Source organism: Chiloscyllium punctatum, chromosome 4 (genome assembly GCF_047496795.1).
Source record: "Chiloscyllium punctatum isolate Juve2018m chromosome 4, sChiPun1.3, whole genome shotgun sequence".
NCBI classification, from domain to species: domain Eukaryota; kingdom Metazoa; phylum Chordata; class Chondrichthyes; order Orectolobiformes; family Hemiscylliidae; genus Chiloscyllium; species Chiloscyllium punctatum.
The window spans coordinates 98,976,994-98,983,063 of record NC_092742.1 but is presented as its reverse complement, the minus strand read 5'-3'; the positions used below and the strand labels follow the sequence as shown (position 1 = coordinate 98,983,063).

At 41.7% G+C, this 6,070-nt stretch overlaps 1 protein-coding gene across 1 annotated transcript in view; it reads left to right on the top strand.

Annotated features, from left to right (window-relative positions):
• Positions 1–695: 695 nt before the first annotated feature.
• Positions 696–6,070, top strand: part of sptbn5 (spectrin, beta, non-erythrocytic 5) — a 275,567-nt gene continuing 270,192 nt past the window's right edge. Inside the window, exon 1 of the mRNA XM_072569378.1 lies at positions 696–849. The gene's annotated coding sequence lies outside the window, so the exon portion shown is untranslated. The remainder of the gene's footprint in view (positions 850–6,070) is intronic.

Here is a 6,070-nt window from a genome sequence, read left to right as displayed (position 1 = left end):
ACAGCAAGTCAGGAGGCACATGGATTCAGTGTTACATTTTAATCCAATACAATGATCTCTCTCCTCCTATAACTCTACCTTCTTGATCGTCCCCTAACTTCCTTCATCGCCTCATTCTCAACACTTTCTTTAACTGTCTAGAATTAATTTCCTAAAAGATGAGTGACTGATAGATTTAATGCACTGCTTACATCCTATCTCTTTGACTAAACTTTTGGTCACTTTTCCTAAGCCTTACATTGGTTAGATATTTTTTTTCTTTAATAACAACAAACCTTTGAAGTGCTATGGGATATTTCAATATCGTTAAAGGTTATTTGAATCTCTCACCCATTGCTCACAATTCCCCTAGCCCAAATTGACTTTCCTGTCTCCACTTCTGAGTTTGGAGAGTAGAAATAATGCATTACTGGGAGTTAAGTGGTAAACCCGGGCTGAAAAACTACTGCATGCAGCTGAACGGAGATATTATCAGGTTGAGAGATGAAATTAAGGTTAATTATTTGAGTAATTTCTGAGCCTTAGTCTTTGCCCTCTTGTTTAGGGAGTGTCGCTTCCTCCCTCCCACCCCCTGTCTCAGTACATTCATTTCTCTGCCATTTCAGATCTGATTTGTGGCTTCTAACAGTGCTGTGGGTCAGGTGTCTGGCAAGGAGGACTGTAAATACCTTTGAGTTATTATCAGAGGTCACAGGAAGAAAATGAAAGTCATCTCAGGGACTGGAGTAGATTAAGAAAGGAGCTTGACCTAAATCTTTGTGCGTGAGGGAGAGCTGGTGCAGCTCATTCTTATACACTCAGAGATTTGGCAACACCGATCATTACTGTTGGAAGATTCAACAAGAACAGGTAAGGAGTCATCGGAATGTGTACCTCTGAAACTTTTGCATTTGCTTCAGGTAATTTGAAATTGTTATCGGTCAATTTTTGCAGTTTTAAAAAGAAAATACATATGCCTAAATAAACTGAGATAAATCAAATTTTAATTCGGAGCATAAAGATTGTGTTCCATTTCGTAAACTTTGAACGGAGGCGGTTTCTACTTTCTGAAAGTAAGAAGAAACCTTGGATCCCAAGCTGTGATTGACCTGACCCAGAATCTTTTTGAATTTTAAGCAACCTTCATATGCTGTATGGTAGGAAAGCTTTCACCATGACTGACAATTAGAGTGAATCCATCAACGTTGGCCCAACATTGATTTGTACCTCTGTCATCCCCTATATTTATCAGCTCAGTGGGGGTCAGTTTAGCTCAGTTGGCTGGATGGTTGGTTTTGTGAAGCAATGTGAAGCCAACATTGTGGACTCAATCCCGGCATCAGCTGAGGATACCATAAAGGACTCTTTCACAACTTTTCTGCTTGCCTGAGGTGTGGTGACCCTCAGTATAAATCGCCACCAGTCATGGCTCTCTAATAAGAGAGCAGCCTTCTGGTCTGGTAAGACTACGGCAACTTAGAACATAGAACAATACAGTGCAGAACTGGCCCTTCGGCCCTCAATGTTGCCCCCTCGTACAAGCTGACGTCATCATCCTAGGAAAAAGACTTTCAATGTCTACTCTGTCTAATCCTCTGATCATCTTGGCTTGATTTATTGGCTCAATGGATAGCAGTCTCTCTCTTGCCCCTAGTTGGAAGGTTGTATGGTCAGGTCTCACTTCTGAAACACCTATAAAGCAAAGTCTATGTTGATTGGAATACTGATGGAATGCTGCATTTTCTTTTGGATCAAATGTTAGATTGAGGTCCTGTTGGTGCTATCAGTCAAACATAAAATGGTGCTCTTTGAGGAAGAGCAATGAAATGATCCCCTCTGACCTGAATAATATTGATCTTAAAGTAATATCATTAAAACAGCCTTTCTGATTGTTGTAGTTTGAAATGCAGTTGGAGCTGCAGATCCTATATTACAATATTGACAAATCTCCATACTTCATTGACTGTAAAGTACTTTGGGGTGCCCTGGGATTGTGAAAGACACCTGTATGACAGCAAGAAATTAATGATTTTGCCATCTTTCAACCTTTTACAATCTTTGTCATTTAAATCTGCAAAAGATTGGTTAGAAACATAAGTGATACATAGACTATGAAGCAAATAACTAAATTAACACAGAACTGAAGCTTTCTGAGTTAATAATTATATCACCATTATCTCACGTTGGGAATCAGTAATTCATCCAAAACAGTAACGCAAGGCTACCAAGACACAGTATGTATTTGACAGAAAAGAACACACACAAATGAATGAATTCATTATCTGACGAGAAAAAAAAACCTTTAAATCAAAATACCTAAAGCTAAAATATATCATATCTTAGAAGATGTTAGTCTTCCCCCTAATTGTCACCATTATTTTCCCTTGTCACTCTTGTACATTGGTGATGGAAGTATATGGTCATGTTATATGACACTGTGTTTCTTGCTGTCTGTGCTGTCTGACCAGCAAGGTGTCAAACTGACTTTTGTTGAATGTATATTTACCAGCTAGTGACCATGCTCATGTTGGATAGGAGGTGAGTGGCTTGTCATAGAGACATACAGCCTGGAAACAGACTTTACAGACCAACCAGTTCATGCTGATCATAACCCCAAACTAATCTAGCCCCACCTTCCTGTACTTGGCCCATATCCCTCCGAACATTTCTCATTCATGTACTTATCCAAATGTCTTTTAGATGTAACTGTACCTACATCTACCACTTCCTCTGGAAGTTCTTACAAGCCACTCTGTTTTTTAAAAAAAAATACGAGGGACAACTTTTTAAAAAATCTTTCTCCCATCCCCTTAAAAATATGCCCCCTAGTCTTGAAATCCCTCACCCTAGGGAAAAGACACCTGCAGTTCACCTTATCTATGCCCCTCATGATTTTATAAACCTTTATAAGGTCACCCCTCAACCTCCTACGTTCCAGTGGGAAAAGTCCCAGCCTAACCAGTCTGTCCTTCTAACTCAAACCGTCTATTCCGGCAACATCCTGGTAAATCTTTTCTGAACCCTATCTAGCTTAATAATATTCTACCAATGGTCGATGATCAACTGGTGATAATAAATCAGAACCAGTCAACTCTCTGACTATCCAGAAAGTTAATGCCTAAAGCAGGCCAGTCCATCATATTCCAAACCAAGAATGGACCCACTGGGATGGCTTAGAATGAAATTGAAGGGTGAAATGCCTTGTAATGTTAAAGGTTCTTTATGCACTGCAGTGTACTTGTAGATATTCTGAGGTCATGAGCAGTGCTCTATATCAAAGTCAGTTCTTTCCTTTAGCATGTTTTCAAGCTCACTGCTACAGATACAGCACATAAGTCATCCGTGTTGAAAAGTATCACACTTACACAGGTTTACAGGGGGTTAGTTTGGTGAAAGGGGAGAAAATGTAATGGGTGGGTGCTGTGTTAGTATGACAGATTAGATTAGATTACTTACAGTGTGGAAACAGGCCCTTCGGCCCAACAAGTCCACACTGCCCCGCCGAAGCGCAACCCACCCGTACCCCTACATTTACCCCTTACCTAACATTACAGGCAATTTAGCATGGCCAATTCACCTGACCTGTACATCTTTGGACCGCGGGAGGAAACCGGAGTACCCGGAGGAAACCCACGCAGACACTGGGAGAACGTGCAAACTTCACACAGTCAGTCGCCTGAGGCGGGAATTGAACCCGGGTCTCTGGCGCTGTGAGGCAGCAGTGCTCACCATTGTGCCACCGGGCCACCCACAAATCTATTTGAAGGGCTGATTTTAGCATGAAATCCTGTTCCTAATTGCTGATCATGGATAATTTGACCTTGCCTGGATGAGTACAGCTCTAACAACACTTCAGTAGCTAGGCACCATCTGAGACAAAGCAGCCTGCTGAATTAGCACCACATCCACAAACACCCAATCCCTTTACCACCAATACTCAGTTGCAGCAGAGTAATACCTATAAGATGCATCTTTCAAACCCACAACCACTTCCATCTAGAAGAATAAGGGCAGCAGATACATGGGAACGCAATCACATGCAAATTTCCCTCTGAATCACTTACCGTCCTGACTTGGAAAATGTCTCTTCAGGTGAGACTGGTTCCACATCCTGGAATTCCCTCCTTAATAGCACTGTGGGTGTTCCTCATCCCAAGGACTGCAGTGGTTCAAGAAGGCTTCTCCAGGGCAATTAGTGATGGACAATAAATACTGGCCCAAAGTGATGCCCATTTATCCCGAATGAATGAAAAGAAAATCAAGCTCTGATTCCAAGCAATATTCATGGGATGGTCTATAATCACCATACTCGCACTTCCGTGGAAGGTGAAAAGTGTGCTGACTGATGCACAGTGATAGAATTCAAGATCACCCAGAGGCAAAGAGAGAGGGCATCCAGTAGAGAGGTCTCCAGATCCAGGTGAAGAAAGTTGAGTATGAGGAATGTCCTGGACCCATCTGCCTCCTATTCTTCCTGTCCTTTTATGTTGGTGCTGCTCTGTCTGTCCTCCCAAAGGTGACCTCCTGGTGACCCCGATAATGTGTCTAATTAGGGATTAACAGTAAATGCTAGTCTTGTCAACAATATGCGCAACTTTTGACTGAATCTAAAAAAAAATGCCTCTCAGCTCAAGACCTACCTCACCTTGGCCACCTCTGGGAGCTGTACAGTCTCCAAGATATCTTGGAAAAACCCAAAATACCAATAACGTGCTCCAGCACCTCTTGCACTCACACAATACACACAGGTGAAGGCAGCCAAGGACAAGTGTTTTTACTTGTTCGTCAATTATTAGTCCTTTTAAGGTGAGGGAACAGAAAAAAAGGGAATATAGTTCAGAGATTTAAGAGAAATAAGTTTTCTTTTAGAAATTGATAGACTGATTTGTTTATTCAGTATCTGTTGTAGAAATTGGGATGCACTAATCTGCCAAACAGCTCTGGCTAGCACTCCCTTTTATGACTTACTGTAAAACAGAAGTTAAATCTTTTCAGGAACTGGGGTTATTATGAGGCCCAGTCCTGATCAACTTTGTGAGTAGATTTGAGTAGATTTCGGGCCATTTTATTTACTAGCTTCAAAAATGACCAGTTTAAAAAGCAGGTTCTTGGCAAGGTTAGAGGTAGTTCATTCATTAGGTCAGGGGACCGTTTCACTGACACATACTTAATAGGCCAATGCTGTGTTACTGACAAATTCTACTTTTGCATAGAGTTGTAATTTTCTATAGAAATGTTGTAACATTGGGGTGTTCTCTATAGTCCTTCATCTCCCTTCTCCCACCCCTTTCTAATTTATCACTTTGACCTAACATTTGAACATCTCTCTTAAACTCTTATCACAATCTGAAGGACAAGCTGACTACAGATTATCCAGTTCAGTTTTATCCATATCCAATCAGCATGCTGCCTCAAACATTAAATGCACATATAGTGACATTTCAACAATACGTATGGTATTCTTAACACTAACCTATGGCCAATCTAAGGAAATTGCCAGCTTAAATCACTGATGGCTCATCCACCTCTGCATTTAAATTGAAGTATGTTGGGGAAAGGACAGGAGAGTTAGTTAAAAATGACATCTCTTTCAGAGATGGCACTGGATGCTAGATGAATCGAGAAACAGTAGCAGATCAGGACTGAGGGGAGAGATTTTCAGAGACATTGCAGACTGCCATGCTGTAAAATGTGAGGATTCAGCATTTACATCTGCAGTAGAAATTGGACTGTTTAGTTCCTCAAATGAGAGGCGAGCATTTGCATCCTTTGTATGAGGATTTGGCACAGTCTGATGGGGATGTGGTGCTGAATACTCTGAGACTGTGGCCTGGCACAGAGCTCCTAGTTGCTCCATATGGTAGGATCTCTATTCTTGAGGTTTGGAATAAAGCTTGGCCTTCTGAGTGGGGCACAGATTGGAGTGACCACACTGCCAACTGCAGAGGTGGCTGTTTAAAATGCTCCCCCTCTTTTCTGTGAGACTGACTTTAGTTGCTCTGGGCACATTGGGTCGTATTCCCCATGCCTGTAAGGACCGACTCTTGCTAACCCATGCTCTCAGCCCACACCCATAGCCACAGCTTTTGTC